At 45.2% G+C, this 17,219-nt stretch overlaps 1 protein-coding gene and 1 long non-coding RNA gene across 18 annotated transcripts in view; one reads left to right on the top strand and one right to left on the bottom strand.

Moving 5' to 3' along the window:
• Window positions 1-9,273, top strand: part of LOC127480002 (uncharacterized) — a 51,918-nt gene extending 42,645 nt beyond the window's left edge. Inside the window, exon 7 of the long non-coding RNA XR_007907743.1 lies at window positions 8,380-9,273. This is a non-coding gene — a long non-coding RNA (uncharacterized LOC127480002). The remainder of the gene's footprint in view (window positions 1-8,379) is intronic.
• Window positions 1-17,219, bottom strand: part of STRBP (spermatid perinuclear RNA binding protein) — a 59,328-nt gene that overhangs the window by 37,067 nt on the left and 5,042 nt on the right. Inside the window, exon 1 of one of the 17 annotated variants that reach the window (XM_051807522.1) lies at window positions 397-419. The exons of the other annotated variants lie outside the window; for them this stretch is intronic. The gene's annotated coding sequence lies outside the window, so the exon portion shown is untranslated. Of the gene's footprint in view, window positions 1-396; window positions 420-17,219 lie in introns of those variants that run through there. 17 annotated transcript variants of the gene reach the window in all.

Here is a 17,219-nt window from a genome sequence, read left to right as displayed (position 1 = left end):
CAGTTACTCCCCAAGCAGCAGCAGTCACTGGGGAAAGCAGCTCCCTGTGCTGTGCCCACACATGGAACGACTGTCCTGTGCCAGAGCTGATCTCAGGGAGCTCTGTCAGCCACCTGACAATCCCAGTTCCTGGGATGAGGGCAGGAAATCCAGCACTGCAAACATGCTCCTTGTGATACCAGCTCAAGAAGTCTCTATTTTTATGTCACATGCATGTTAGCAATCAAACACACCATATTTAATTATCAAAAAGTAATTATCTTTTGAAATCCGCAGTGCAGCCCTCGATCCTGTGTCAGATGCTGCACAACAAGAACCAAGGCTTCAGGTGGCAATAACTGCAAGTTGTTATTTAAAGAAGGACAAGCACATTCTCCCAAACTGCAGACGTCAGACCTGCGAGCAGCTCAGCTGAAATCACCCACACCGCCTGTGCTGCCCGTACACTGCCTTTCCCAGCACCCAGCACGGAAAAGATCCTGTGAGAGCAGCCTTCTTGTACTAAACTGGGAAACAACCTCCAGCACTGGCAGCAGAAAGCTGCAAATAAATGCTCTGTGAGAGAGAAGAGCAGAAAAACAGAGCAGGTAATGTGAGAGAGGAAAGCATAAGCTCGCTGCACAGCAAGACACTCCAGTCCTTGCAGAAAATTCCTGTTTTCCTTTCACTGCACATACTGTTGCATCAGCTCTCCAGCAAGGTTTTGAAGCAATTGCAAACCCAGTCAGTAAATCTGTGCAGCCTGACACACGCACTCAAACGTTTCCCTTTTCTCCCGTATGCCGACCCCCCTTCACCTGCAATATGTTGCATATTGTGTGTCAGAGAATCCTGACGTTGTTAGAGATTAAAAGCATGCTTGGCAACAGCAGAGGGGTAGGTGAGATGACTTGAAAGCTGAGGAGATGCTTAGACTGTGGTGTGACGGAATAATTAAAATGTTGCATCCTGTAGAGATTTGAACTTAACAGGAGAAAAGGCAGCAACAAATCCTACTTCCCTATTTGCCTAGTTTGGAAGGAATTAAGCAGGTTTACAGGACCAGCAGGTGCCTGGTAGTTGTTTGTATTGCACAGCCCTGAATTTTGGGTGCAGAATTGGGTACAACAGAAAGCAGCCAGACAAGAACACTGTGCAGAGCCCTGCCTGCTCCAGCAGCTGCAGCTGCCAAGGAAGAAACCCCAGGAGAGTTAAGAGCAGTCATACTAAAAATACTTGGGAAAAGCAAGCTAATGAAAACCCCGACTGCCCCCACTGCTCATCACGGAGCTCTGTACCCACCAAGGTGTATTAACACTCCACCAAATTGCTTCCCAGAAGCAATCAGAGAAGGGGGTGTTCTTTCACAGAACCAGCCTCTTCTCTTAAGAGATCCTGAAAGCCAGGCAGGGACAGCTGGGAGGGAAAATGAGCAAAGATCAGTGCTTTGGCACTATTTGTTCAGTGAGCCAGTCAAGCTTCTCCACACTCCACAGCCTTTCACCACCTCCAGAACCAACCAGACTCTTTGCAAGGTCTTTTTGTTTTGTGTAACAATAATAACAATAACAATAATAATAATAGTTTGAGTCAGCAGATAGAATACTAGAGAGACTTCTATGAGACATGTTTCTAGATCATCTATTTCAAATTATTCTCTCTCCACACTCAATTCCAGCTGTCTTCACCTACTCTTCTTCCCTGCCACTCCCACACTTCACCTTTTTGGTTTGTTATCCTCTCTGGCAGCTGTAATTTGGCCATTCCAGGCAGAGAGAAGGGCACTGGAACGTGTTGCTGAGTTCAGCACATGCCCAGTGCAGTGTCTCTGAGGGAGCAGCACCAGCCTGGCCTCCCTCCCCAGCCTGCTGCAAGCTGTTGCTTATCTGCTCACACAGGGCTCTGGAAGCAGATGGGCAGAGAGAGCTGGCTGGGCAGATCCTGGTGCTCAGTAAGTGCTGAGCAGGCTCTTGTCCAGAGGGCAAGTCTGCAAGAGACACCACGAGCTCTGCACACAGACACTCCTCAGGGGGCAGTTCGGGATGTGCCCAGTGCTTTTCAGTGTCTGAAAATCCAGAACAGACCAAAAATAAGTGTTTCACAGCTATGATGGGGGTTAAGCTGCTGCTGGACTGATGAAGCACAAACACCCCCACCTCTCCATACCCTGCCTTAAGCAGGCAATAACCTGTTCTCTTGTTTTCAAGACAGGTTCAGTTTTCAGTGACAAGTAAAAGTTGTTGGATGAAGGTATTTATGAGTTTGGTTTCACCTGCCCTGGTTCTCAGCAGGGCATGGCTGAGGTCAGGGCACAGACAGCTGAACTACAAAGGGATCTTTATTATCAAATTCAGAAAGCTGGGAAGAAACCCTCTGAAAGTTGAGTTGAAGCTGATATATGATGTTTTCCCAGTCATTAACATCCTACGAATATTTCAGAAACGCACAGGAGTGAAACCCTACCCTAATTTAGTTCAGACTTTGAGAGAACATTTTCAACAAAAGCACTAAACAGGAGGGAGTTTACTATAAAAGTGTAGACACAATATACAGAACAAAGTACATCTGACAGCATGCAGAATTAAATTAAGGAAAACCAAAATCAAATCTGCTCCAACCATATGGACTAAGGCAGCACAACATAGCTCAGCACCAAATACATCAGAAAGCATTATGTGAAGTGAGCAGCAATTCCATAAATCCAACAGCCTCATTCCACTACCAGGCTAGAGCAGGTTATTTGTTCCTGCATCCTCAGGGAAGTTACAGCTGATGCCCAGTCTAAAAAGCACAGTGTTAAAACATGTGGCTGTCTTACCCAGAGGCTGCCACCCACACTTGCAAGGAAACTTCTACCCAAAGCTCCTTGCACCAACCCAGACCTTGGTAACCTTGAAAAAGTCCCTTTTCCTCTGCATCATGTGGCCCTGAAGTGTGAAACAAGAGTAAACAGTCGCTGTCTCCAAACCAGGTCACGGCGGAGCCGAGCAGAGTCTGCAGCGTGGTTTAAAATCACTGGGGATTTGACACGTTAGAAATGTTATTAAAACACCATGACAGTGTAGCAACAGTTCCATTAAACATGCCATCCTTCACAGAGGAAGTTTATGCTTTGGCACAAGACAAACGAAAAGAATTTCAGATGAGGCTTTTGTAGTAGGAGATATTCCTGCATCTGCAGCTGCATTCCCGAGGGACAGGCAGTTAAACAGCCAGGGGTGATGAATATGCTCAGCTGCCTTGGAGTGCCTGTGAACAGAGTGAAAAGGCAGCAGAAACAGGTACGTGCACTCCATGGGGACTGAAATACCAGAATCAGGGAGCCATGAGCTGCTGGAAAGGAGACATGAACTGTGTTTGGCATCCCAGTATCCCCCTGGAGCAGCACCTTGCACGGAAGGGTTACTGGTGCAACAGAGAAGAGGGAATTGGGGTCACTCCACACCAGTGCTCCAAGCCCTCACTTCAGTCAGCTGCTGTTCAGGCTCCTGGCCAGGCCAAGTAGAACACCATGAAAATTGGTTTTTAATGCTCCATCAAGAAGGCACACGCTAACAATGTTCAACTGAAGCATTAAAAACACCCTCCACCCTCCTAATCTAGCCTGACACCAGTATCTGCCCAGTTTGCAGTGTGCACCACCCCAGGAGCAGGCAGAGCTTGTATTAACAGAGCAGCAAGGTTGCTAATAACAAACCAATGAGTATCTAACACAGCCTGAGGTGTATCAGACACAGTAATAGAAAAAACTGAAATTTATATCCTTTTTTATGACCTTCAAAAGTCAGAATGAGAGGCTCGCAACTTCAAATTGGAAGTTTATTTTAGCCTCTGCTTTGCATTCAGGAGACAGGTAATTTTTCGTCACACCACACAAAGTGCTGCTGAAAATATGTTGTGTTTTTTCTGCAGTATAATTTTATTGCTGGCCTTCTGCCAAGAGTCTTTCTGGCAGCATCTCCCACAGTTGGAAACTGTGTATCTGGGTCAGAAAAGACAAGCGGCTTTTCAGAACAGCTCAATACATTTGGCAGAGATGCTGATATTGTAATTGAACTCTTTCAGCAACTCTCTTTATGATGTACCCAGACACCAAACAAAACAAGATCTGCAGTGTTGATTAATGTCAAAATAACTGACAGAGAAATATCAAAATAGTTTTCCCTCATGTTAAAAGTATCAACAAACCGAGGGGAACAGATAAGAAATACAATTCACGAGGATTCAGAGAGGAGCACAGGGCAGAGAATTCTGCAAAGCAGGGCTGACCTGCTCCCTGTGCAGATATTCCCCAGTTAAAATCCCAGCTCCCTGTGCACTGCACAGAACTTCTCCTTCCCCACCACAGGAAGAGAAATCCTGGCCACTCTCAGCCCCAGCAGCACTCTGGAAAGCAGTGCTGCCCTAACACTGGGATACATATTTAATAAGGCTCAGACTACTTCCAACAATATGCTCGGCATCCAATTTCACCTGGAGACTGTGTATTCATAGGAGTTTCATTATTTTCCATGTAATGCATTTCCTGGCAAAGTTGTGTCTGGGTTAGCCTTTAGAAGGCTGGAATTTTCCAGCCAAATGAATAATTACAAAGCAACACTACAGTTAAAAGCTGGAAAGGTACTTCCTCTGGCGAACTCTTACACTTCATACAACAAATACTTGAGTCTGGGGTTACTCCTGCCTGTTCAGTTCTCACAACATCTCAAGGAAAGGCTCCTGTGCTCGCAGATCTCTTGGGAGCAGCCTCTGCCAGGCAGCCCCAACAGCCAGGTTTAAGTGCCAAAGACAGGGCAGGCACACACTTGATAAACAGATCTGGAATCTGGAACCATCAGAACTGAGGAACCAAAGTCACCTTCCAGGACCCAGAGCTCTGACAACTCTGACAGCACCAGGAGAGCGAAGCAGGTGCCCATTGTCAGTGTGAAGGAAGGGACTGGGAGAGCTCCTGCAGAGAACCCAGCTGTGCCAAGGCACAGATGGAGAACTGGGGGACCCTCAGGCCACAGATGCAACTGAAAAGGGGTGAACACGTGGACTCCCCTCCAACTGGGGAGTCAGGACTAGAAAAACAGCCAGAACAAATCACACTGGCACAGTAATTAAAGAAGTTGAAGAATCAAAGCCAAGCAATTGCCTAATCTAGATTAATGTATTAAGGTAAAAAGAAACAAGGATGTCAGGGTGTAGCTTGTATTTTTAGCTCCTGGAAAGAGGGTGAAGAAAAGATGGTCTAAGGGGAAATCATTACCAGCCTAACAGGAAGGTTAAAAAAGGAACAACAGAGGCACTGTGTGAGCACATACACAATCATCTGAAGAAGAAAATGCTCTATTTTAGATAGAATCACACCAGCCAGTCTCAGAAAGAAATACCATTAGTAGAAATAACTGCAGCTATTGAATTGTATAAGAAAGAATATAGTTTTAGAAAGAATATAAATCCTTCTCCCTTGGGATTTAACCTGCTGCAGACCAGGAGGATACACCACCACGCTCACAGGGTGGTCTTCAGAGCACCAGTGGCATTTTTTACATAAATCTCCCTCCAGATTTTTATCTGCCTCTCAGTCCCTGACACCTGCACCAACCCCCAGCACTGCCAGGCTACAGAGGGTCTCCAAGGAAATCATTCTGAAGGTGCCTTCACCTCCTTGTGTGGGTGTCAGGATGCAAGGCTGACTAGAGACAGACCAAGTGCAGAAAGATTTAAGAACTGTCTGTTGACACTTAAATAACAAATTGACACATGAACAGTTTAATGTTTTTCCTGTTCAACCAGTCAGAAATATCCAAAACTGAATTGCCTGTAAATCTGAGCACTACAGAAAACAAAACATCTTAAAGGGTGCATTTCTTGGCAGGTGTCTTGAAAAAAAACAAAATAAAAAGTCACAGATTGGACAATAGATAAATAATGAATAGCAAAATATTCACATGAGACAAGGCAGAAACCACCACTGGATTCTCAATATCTGTGAAATGCTAAACTCACTTCTGGCTTGTGACACCCTAACAAAGGCATTCCTGCTCTCCTGGCTAAATTGGACAATGGCAACCTGAAGCTACTTTGCAGTCATAATCTGACATTCACACTCAAAATCATTTGAAATTCCTAACCCAGGCTACATTCACTTACAGTTGAAGAATTAACTAAATTAATAACAGGATTACATTACACTGAAATGACACTCACCATCTGCAATGTCATTTTTCCAGAGAAAGAGCTGGTTTAAGCAAAATTCTGGATCTATGCCTGAAATGACATCACATTCTCCAAAAGAGAATCACAGTTCTACCTCCTCCACCACACAGTGCAGTCAGTGCCATGCTGGGCTCCTCACCATCCCAGCACTAAAGCTCTGCAGATCCCAGACTCCCAGAGACTTCCCACATCCCTGGCACTGGTGTCCACTGCCTTACCTGCCAGGCTCCCGCTGTTCCACCACCACCATGGGAAGCAGCCACAGTGTCCAAGAGACCAAGAACAGGGACATTCCTTCCCCAGCACCCTTTGGCTCCACCAAAATAGCTGCAGTGCCCCAGTTTCCTTGCTGCTGTGATTCATATCCCATAGAATATGGGATACTGCAGGTGGACCTGAGCTGCAGCCCAGCAGGGCTGGGGTGAGGGAACAGCCAGCGAGGGGCCACTGCCACCAACAGGGGCTCCTACAGCTCCATGAGGCCACAGGCACACACATGGGACAGGCTGGGAGCCAGGGCAGCCCCCAGGGTGGCAATAAGCAAAATGTAAAGAAGGAGACTGGAGGAGACTGTCCTGCAGGAGCACTGGCCCTGCTTGTTCTGGTGGCTGCACTCTTCCTCAGTCCAGGAGGCAGAGCCAAGCACGTTGGCTGTCCCAGCTGTTCCCTGCTCTGCAGCTCAGGCTAATGCACAGCCCGGGAATTAGGGAGACGGCAGAGAAAGGCAACATGGATCCTAAGCCTCTGCTTGTAAATAAAACAAACTGAGTAATTCTTACAAATGACACAATGCAAATAGGTCTTTGAGAGTCACATGTCCCCAATGTTTACATGAGGTTTCAGTTTCAAAGCATTAAGACCTTTTTGAGAACAAATGCTCTGACTAAAATTTCAGCAGCCCTCGACAGTGAAATTTAAACAAGTTTCTCCCCAAGATTTTTTCCCCAACATCAATACATACAGACACTGTTTTCAGTACTGCAAACCCACACTGGCTGCTGTGCCCGGCTGCCTTCAGCCACTTTAAACATTCATGACTCTCCACTGAAATGCATTTTCTAGTATGTCTGTCTTGCTGCCTCAGTGACTTCTTTTTTTTTTAATTAAAGAGAGAGGATTTAAAAGGATTTGGAAGGGAAGACCACTAGACTCTGTGAGTACTGTGCAAAAAGCTCTTGTGCTCCCAGGCAGTACACATTCTCCATCAGACTTTTCCCATGTTTTGGTTCCACTGTGACTCCCAAACAAGTTCAGGGTAATTTTTCACTTCCTGACTAATTGGCTGTTTTGTCAACGAACACGTCGTCAAAGGTTCAGGGTTACTAAAAGCTGAAGGTTTTAAGTGGTTTTTCTTGCCATCTCTTGCCCATCCAACCATGTTTTTTGAAGTTTGATTCAACGTCACAACATGTAATGGCACAGAAAGGTCTGAAACAGAATCTGTAACTACGATCTGGGGCTGTCTGGGGAACAGAAGTGGCTCTTTTGAAACCTTCTCCAAACACAGCACAAGCCCCACGATGGCAGAGAAGGGGGGTCTCTCTAGGGAAGGGCACCCTGCCTGCCATCCATTTTCAGCCTCACAACACAATTATTTACTTCAAATGCACGATAACCCTACCAAAAGATTTGAATTAGGTTATTTAGGCATGAAAGGTAGCAACAATATCCATCAAAGCAAAACACAGCACACACCAGCGTGTGAGATGGCAGAGGAGGAACTGCCAGCCTCGTGACCCAGGTTGTCTTGGTCAAGACTTTGTAGTGGGAAGTCCTGGCTTGGGCAAGACGAAGAAAAAGAGCCACAGACATATTTAGAGATTTACAGAATTCATAACTAAAAACAGAAGTCCTATTGCCCTGGAAAACTATTGAGTCTAAAAATATTTTAAATGGGCTCAGTCCAGCATCCTCTTGCCTCAGCAGATCTCCAGTGCACGCCTGTGCTGTCAGATCTGCCAACTTCACTTGAAAAACTCATCTATTATTCCTCTCTCCAGTTCACACGGCACAGGATGGGGTTGGGAACGGAAAAAAAGGAACTTTAGCAGGGACCATCAGTGGTGGAAATGCTCAGTTTGAAGGCCACAAGCCAGGCTGCAAAATTAATTTCTCGGTATAAGTTCTATCTGTCATTCTTACCCTTAGGAACATCCCGAGTAATGACTTTTTTTGTTTGCTTATTTTTAATAGGATATTGAAATTTAAAAATTTAGCAAAATTGGGTGTCTGTAGCACTGTATTCTCCAGTATCTTTGGAGAACACAACTGTGCCAAGTAAGTGTTCCTGAACTTGAAAAGTTACACTTAATCTTTTCTTATCTTTCAAATTTTAAATAAAATCTGGGGGGGAGGGGGAAGAATAAATGTGCCAATCCCAGCTGGATGGCATTTTGAAGATCATGGACATAGCTTTGCTGCTTTGGCCTCTTCACATTTCCTATAGAGCTGTGAATTAGTTTAATTTCTCTTTATAGATAATGTAATCTCCAGTGTGTCACTTGGAACAGCAGCAAAGGCACTTCCAGCTCTTCCTTTGTTAAAGAAGCTCCCTCAGCCTTTGCATTCCCCACCATCTCCTTGGGATCGAGTCCCCAGTGTCAGACCCTGCCCTCCTGTCAACATCGAGCAGCAAATCTCTGAGCAGCAAAAGAAGATCCACATGAACATCCTGGAGGCAACACATGAGCCACAGGGCCCTGCTGTTCCGTGAGTGTGGGGAGGGGAAAACACCCCCGGGGTGGGAGGGGGTGCACAGCCCCCAGGAACGGGGGCAGACCCCAGGGAGCAAACAGCCTGACAGTCAGGAGCAGCACTCAGCTCTCAGCTTGGCAGGGAGATCAATTCACAACAACACAACTCTCTCCCCAAAGCTCCCTTCATACACTGGAGTCGCTAAAAGTAACACTTGAAATTACTGTCAGGGGAAAGACTGGAGAAAAACAATCCAGGTTGGTTTATTTTGGGCCATTAACTGCAGTTTGTGTCTGGCCACTTCAGTTCCCCTGATAACAGGAAAGCTGCTGTTCCTCACAGCAACACTGATGGGGGTTCCTCTGTTTCTCTAAAGAAGCTGAACCTGGGAAGCCACAGCCTGTCAGGGTGGGAGAGCACACTGTCCCAACGCAGAGGGCAGCACCAAACCCGGGATCAGAAACCAGCTGCCACACAGACTGAGGGTGTTCTCCTCGGGTGGGCAGGGGGACAGAAACCCTTTCATCCCTCAGGGAGAAGTTATGAGGAAATGAGATTAGAGTGTAAATGTTTTTATTGCCTGTCCATGTCAACACCATCACCACCACCACCGGGACACGATCACTGAACTCTCTTGTCAGTGCAAAGAACCTGCCTGGTTTTCAGTCTAAAACTATACTTTTAGTAGCCTAAGAATGTCAGGTTATAATGCCACTAATATAGCTTATTCCACAGTTCAACCAAAATTCAACTCTATAACCTGAAAATTTTGTGTTAATGAGAAAAATTCTTCTTTAAAAAAATCCATAAATGCTTTGTGCACTGAAAGAGCACTTGGTTCTGCTGGTTTATGAGTTCTTCTCTTTGCACAGCTCCTCTGTTGTGGAAACAAAACTCTCTGTATTGGGCCTTCCCAGTGACATTTGCAGACTCCTACACTTGCCCCAACAGGACGTTCAGAAAAGGTTCTTACTGGCCTCTAAAAGTTAGCTCATCATTAACTGACTGCAGAAATACACTAAAGAAAACAACAACAACATAAAAGAACATTCTGGAAAAGGCTTGTTGCTTGTTTTGAGGGAAACAAAAAGTAATTAAACCTAGCTAAGACTTTTTCATTGAGCATTTTGCTCTAAAGCATTGAGAACTCACAGAACAGCAGAACCACCAGTGCAGAACTGTCAACACAGGCAAAGGCTGTCCCTGAAATTCAGTGGACAAATACTACCAGGCACTTTCATGCTTCACAGAGACAAAATCCAGAAGTTAAATTTAGAATGATGATTTCTGCAGGCACTCAGATGTTTCTGCTCTAAATTTTCGAGAAATTGCAAATTACAACTTGGCCCAGCATGTGTCTTGTGCAATCCAATCATGATCTGTCCTGTTACTCTGCAAAGCTTAGGGAAAAAACATCATGCCTTTGAACACATGATTTCAGACAACTGACAGAGACATTCCATCAGTCTCTTCCATTTTGATTACAGTAGCAAGTCCCAACATGCTTTTATTGGCAAAACAACCAAAATCAGCCCTTAGGTACACACACAAGAATTCCACACCACTTCAAACATCACTCTGCAATTGCTGTGATAGGTGTAAATGTTACACTCTTTGCATTTAGCAGAGACCCCAAGTGACTGTCCCAATGCCCCAGTAAAGCAGTGGCAGGACTTGGAAGAGCAGTTTGTCATTTACTACATACACCAAGCATCCTCTCCCCCCTTTTCAGCTTTCCACCCTTTCCTCAGGCTTCATTAGTTTCATTTGAGCAGACACTGCATTCCTGGCTGCTTTTGCTATTCCCCCTCTGTTGCAGGACACAGCCCTTCCCCACAGGTCAGCCTGGCAAACTGTCACAGGGAACCTTCACACCAATTACCTGTGCATTCATGAGATTCAAATTAGCAATTCAATATCTGAATATGGGCTGGTTAAACTCTGGAATCTAATTCACAATGTGTCCTCTTTTCAGGCATCACATTTTTTGAGCACTCTGCTCTTTTGAAAGTCAAACTGATGTGGGCTCAGGAACCTTGTTTTTTTTTTTCCAGAGAGGACAATGGAGCCCCTCTTCTGTCAGGCAGCAGAACACACACAGTCTGTTCTCGGGAAGAACAGGAGCCAGGAAGGACAAGAAGAACATTGCAGGACACCAGCAAGGGACCCAAGCCTTTCTGCAAGGTAAGGGGAAGCTTTGCAGCCCTGCTCTGTAAAGCAGCTCCTCAGCACTGAGCATCTCACTCTGCACACCAAATTCCACCATATGGTTTGGCTTTGAAGGAAGAAAACCACAGGCAGCTGCCTTTGCCACTTGGTTTTTCTAGAGCTTTAACAGACATAGCAATAGGCTGTGGAGGATAAGGGAGTTCATTCTTCTCTCTCTCTTAAAAAACAAACAAATTAACCAGTCAACCTCCCCAGCCTTCACACTACATACTACATGGCCACATAAAACACCCAAAACCAAATGGAAAGGATAGAGGGTCTGAGAGCATCTTCCTTACAAATCAGAAGAGACACTGGGAACTCCCAGAGGACCAGGAGTGCACATGCCTGAACCCCAATGACACCCCTCAAACAAGGTCTCCTCAGTCTGCTCCACACTAAGCTCCAGCCATCCAACAGCAGTTTGTAAGTCCTGGGAGTTCATTCAGAATGGCTGCTTTGATCCTAGATCTTTTCAGGAGATTTTTCAAAGTTTGTTAGAGTATTTTCAGCTGGAAAGGACCCACAACAATCACCAACTGCAACACAAGAGGAGCACAAATAATGAAAGCAGAGCAGGGAAAAGGAAAGAGGGGAAGTACAGTAAATCCTGTACTCCTCAGCTCTCTGCCAGAATTCAGTTTTCTATAGGCTGTGCATGAGACTTGCTACTGTGCTGTGTGATGAGGGCAAAGGGAGCTCATTGAGACAAGGTGCACCTGCTAAAACTGGCACTAAAACTACTGCAAGTGACTGGTGCCCAGCACAAACAGAAAGCCAGTCCTTGTTTCTCTGGCACAAGAGGACTCCTTACTGCGAGTGCCACGTACAGCTCAGACATTTATAAGCAAAAGCAAAGACACTGGCCAAGGGATTTGTATTAAAATACAGATTACAGCTCACAGGGTGAGGGAAATGGCAAAGGGAGCAGTGAGTCCATGGCCAGCCAGGCTCTCCCCAAGCAGCCCTTCCTCTGAAGGAGCTGCAAGGAGACAGCCTGAGCCAACAGTTTCTACAGCAACTGCAGAAGCACCAGTTCAGTGATACTCTGAGCCTGCAGTAACTGCAGAAGCGTCAGGAAATGGATACTCCAGAAGGAACCTGTCACAGTTTCACCTGGACTGCCTCCACCTCCCATTGATCCCAACCAGCTGAGCTGCACTCTCTACTTGTCCATTCCTCTGCAAACGCTTCTGAATCCTCTTTACCCTTAATGTCCTTTCAGTACACTTGCTCCCCTTCAAAGTTTCATGGAATTTGACACAGGCATGAGAGAGTTTTGTAGACACGGTGCTGAAGGATGAGTGTCCTCACCCCTCCGTGTGTGGGGCTGCTGCAACTCCTCAGGGAGGGTGGAATGCTGTTATGACAATGGCCCTGTGCTCGTGCTGCACCACTAAAAGCACCCTTGGAAGCATCTCAACAGGAACCAAAACAGAGGCTGGTTACCACCCAGCTGCACAGAAAGAGCAGAGCCATTTGTAACAGGGTGACTTCAACACTGATGTGCAGAGGCCATATTAAGGAGCAAAATACTGCACCTATGCACTTGGTGTCTCAACTAAGAACTGTCATTCACTGAAGGATGTTTAGGGCAGGACATCTCTCATTACCCTTTTAAGAATCTGCTGTAGATTCTCAACAGTTCCACGTAAACTTCATCAGTTCCACATAAACACCCTTTTGCACGAGTTTTTCCTTAACTCTGCACTTTTACTTTGTTTCACACAAACTTGGCACGAAGCTCAGGCTCCTGACCCACAGCAAGAAGTTAAACAACACTGCTCGTTTGTTTTTAGAAGGGTCAGGAAGTTTCCAGTTTCAGGCTCATCAGTGTTCCAGGTGGAAGGGAGCAACATGTACAGTCCCAGCTCAGGGACATTCAGTATTCAACCCCTCTGCAAAGAGCAGAGACCTGGCAAAGATGCACTTCCTAAACTGCTCTTTTTATTGGTTTATTACATGAGGCCACATCCACAAAACCAGATTTTTGGTCAAGAGTTCACTACTTATATAATACTGACTCCCAGCTACCTGCTTCAAACAATATCCTCTATCTCCTGGGCTAACAAAAGGAAAATGACTGAATTCCCTCAAAAGATAAAGCAGACTGCATGAAAATAGTGGAAAAGAATCTCATTCCCACACTAATGGTAGTAGAGAAGAAACATAAAGGCAAACATATTTTGTTTTTATCTTTGTGCCTTTTATCATGATTGTTTCAGATAGCACCATCACTATTGTGACAGTTATTTCTAAAACGTGAAGTAGTATGAAATCTAAAGTGGAAAAGTGTCTTATAAGTTGTTAAAGCATCAGCATGCAAAGATGACTTCTGGATCAAATTTATTCCTTAGCAGGCTGGTTTTGAAGGAATAAACAGTACAGTTCCAGACAACCATCTTTTAATACAAATTAATATTAAAAAGTCACTTATTTAGCAACTATGCACAATGTCAGGTTCCACATAATCTGCTGAGACTAAAAAGTCAACCAAAATTTTTAAATTGTTGAAAATACCCCGGTTACAGGAGGTTCTTAAGCGGCTCCAAGGTGGGAGTCATGATTCTTTTCTCTTACACAAATTTAGACAACTGTGTTCTCTCTCCAGCCTCCTGGCCATCTGTAGAGATGAGGAGGTGTGTACAGATGTGGGCTCAGAGCAGAACAAGCTACTTCTCTGAGCTCATATTTTTGGCAGTCACCAATTTCACCCTCACCCACCAGAAGCAGAGAAGTTATCAGTTTTGTCTCCCCCCCTTTCCCAGTATTTGCCTTTCTTCCTGGCTTTTCTAGAACACTTGTCACCATATTTACTGGAGTACAGTTATCACTGGTTTTAAAATAACAGTTTTGCTAAGACGGAGAAATATTTCAGGTCTTTATAGGGGAACTTCAGACACAAAGAAATTAAATTGTGCGGTAAATCAGCAGCAGAACCTGAAAAGGGGCCAAATGCTCCCCTAATCAATACTTGCAGGTTAATCACAGAGTTGCTCAGTGCCTGGTGTTGAAGTGTTTTACCCACTGGGCTTTTTAGCAGTTTCCAGTTTTGGAAGGAATGCTCCCAGTTCTCCTGGACGCCCCATCCCCGTTACCCCTGTAGGCAGCACCGCATTTCAAGGCTGGTGCTGCTCTTTAAGGTCACCCAAATGGCACAGCTGATCACTTTAAAGGAACAGATTAAGTCTCTGTATGACTGAAGACTTGGACAGCATGACTGGGTAACCAAAGAAGCCCTAATCTGTTTGCCAAGTCCAATTATCCAGACATGGAATCAGGAGATCATGAAGCATTAGGACACTGAATAACTGCTCACCAAACAGCTTCAGCTCTCTGGAAGGATGACAATCATAAGAGTCTCTGACATGGAAAAGAGGTCCTTCAAAGCAGAGGTGGGGAGAAATCAGGCCTTGAGCATTTATGTTTTCCTCTCATTTCATGCTGAGCTAAACCAGCTAAAGAGCAAAGGGGAAGAGATTGGGACTGGAAGTAGAAGAGGAGTAGAAATCCAAATGTTCTGAACCTGTATATCTGTGCATTTACAAATTCCAGCAGATACCTGACATTACATCTGGGATCTCATTTCTCAGTTTAGCAAAGGTCTTTGAAGCAAATAAGATGAGCCCAAGCTCCTTCACTCCAGTGAAGGAGAGAGTCCAGGCAGCAGCTCCAATAGGTTCTCAGGTAGGATTTCAGCCTGGTTTACTTAAGGGAAAAAAAAATCTCCAGTTCTCACTGCACTTATTGTTCAGCAAAGCAACTGCAGAAGCCAAGAACTGAGGCCATACAAATTCTTCTTTCTCTTTGTTTCAGGGTGAGGAGTTACATAAGTAACATTCATCTAAAGTGTTGCCCATTAGCAGAAGACCCCACCTAAGCACATCTTTCCTGTCTTTATATACAAAGAAAAATTAGCCAGTCAGGTTTCTGGAATCCAGTGTAAACTACAGCCCAACCTGAACTATCTCTTTCTAATTTACTCTAAATCAGTCCAGGTGTGGCCCTGGGGTGCACAACTGCCACAATATACGGTGTTGTGGGGCTAAACACTTCATGGGTACCTTCTGTTCCTCAGTTTTCTCTACAAGCACATTATAGTCTTTCATATTGTGCTTTATGGATTCCTTGTAACCCCTTCAAATGGCCTGCTTGGAGATCCATGTTCTCTCCTTGTCCTGTCACACCACAGCTTTCCAGTGGCTGTGTGTATTCTCTGGTACTTCACTCCCTGAAGTCACAGGCTGTGCACCTACAGCTGCCCTTTCTATTCCAGAGTCCTTTCCATATCCCCAGATTGTCACATTAGACATACAGCAATCAGGCAGAGCAGAGAAGGAAAAGTAGAAAGGCACTAAGTGCATGGAGGGTCAGGGAGCAAACTACAGCCCTCAGATGCAGAGAAAAAGAGCAAGTTGCCATATGCAAAGAGCTGCCCCTTCAGCACAAATTTATCAAAAACCAGGAATAAATGACTGATTTTTCTACTTGTCTTCAAACTGGAAAATGGATGTCTTCACCCAGACTGAGCATCAGTCACACACCTACCAGAACATCACAGAGCCTCCTCAGCTGGAAAAACCAGCCACGCAGGTTGGGCCACTGCCACCTCTCCCCACGTGGCCAGAGAATTAACACATAAACAGCTGTTCTGTGCATTCAACTTCAAAACTGATCTGATGTTAACACACAGTTACTCAGCAGATCCACTGATAACATGTCAGTTGTTGTGCTTAATGAAAACCTGCACAGCCCAGTCCATGGATCCAGCCCACACCAGGTGATCACGCTGCTGCTCTGGCAGAAACACAGCACCAGCTGACACTGAGAGCCATGGGGCAGGCACCTCAAATGCTCCTGATTTTCTTTTTTAATATGAGCTGTAACTGGTTTTTTGAATGGGCCTATTTGTACTGTCCTAACCATAGGCTTTCACCCAGTCTCCAGGTGATGTGTTTGGTCCAACTGCTCCCTGTCTTGCTAAGCAGGCTGTAAAAAGACCTTTTAAATCAATCACCTCCTTTAGTCTGGCATATACCAGCTGGCAAGCTTAAAACATCCCCTACTTCAATAATATTAGGCAATGAAATTCAGTGGAGTGCAGCATGGTGGTTCATTTCCTTGATGACTCTGGTACACTCTCTTTATGGAGAGAGATCATGTTTATGGAAAGGGTTAAATTGGTAACAGTGGCTGCTGCACCATAACAAAAAACAAAGCCTGCAGTAAGCAATGAAAATTTTTATGCTTCCTCCATGACTTACCACAATCCACTGTTACAGGAGCCCTTTCAAATACAGACTGAAAAAGGTGAATGGTTCCACAGTACCACTGGAACCAGGTGAAGCCATTTCTTGGCAAACTCTCCCTGGAAGCACTCGGAGCACTGGGTGCCCAGGAAGACCCTACTGGCAGTCTCAGCCCCCTCAGCCTGTGCAGGGCCAGTTCTGGCACAGCCTATTTGTGGCCTCTCACACACCTGGGGGCTCTTGGTGCCTTTCCAGAAGGCAGGTGCTGCCAGCTGAGAACTGGGATTAGGGAAGATTTTGTTTGGGGTCATTCTCAACCCAGGCCAATAGCTCAGGAGAAACGTCTCCCCATGGAACATCATCCCTGTGTCTGAGGGAACTCTAAAGACTCCTGAGGGCCCAACAGTTGAGACACTGTGCCAACACTCCAGTCTGCTGTGTGACAAGTCAAACAAGGAATGTGTTCAGTGAAAGTGTCTCCCCTCTCAAGAATCAGAGGGAAAAGAGAGAAGGAAAGGCCCTAAACTCAAACTGCCCTTTTCTGCTCCTACTGGGGGGGCAATTTCTGTGAGGCAGCACCAGTTTCTCACCATTGAATTCATTTACTGCCAAGCCAAGTGCCAAGTTCTGCCTCAATCACTATTTCACTTCAGAGTTTAAGGTCTAAAATCTTAATCAGCTCTGGTTTATAATATTTCTTCAAGTTCTGTGACATCTCGTGGCTACCCACAAGAAAGAATGTTCTTCCCAACCAGATATTCAAACATGTAATCTTTCAATACAGTCAAAGTAAATGCACAAAAAGAACAAGAAGCAGCAAAATTTAATTTACTGGGATAGCCATACATACCCCAAGTTTATTTTCTTTTTCAGCATACAATT

The sequence above is a fragment of the Manacus candei genome, unplaced genomic scaffold (assembly GCF_025592945.1).
Source record: "Manacus candei isolate 608988 ecotype Guabito, Panama unplaced genomic scaffold, ASM2559294v1 h1tg000071l, whole genome shotgun sequence".
In the NCBI taxonomy this organism is placed as follows: Eukaryota; Metazoa; Chordata; class Aves; order Passeriformes; family Pipridae; genus Manacus; species Manacus candei.
The sequence above is the reverse complement of the archived record's forward strand: the minus strand, read 5'-3'. Positions and strand labels throughout refer to the sequence as shown.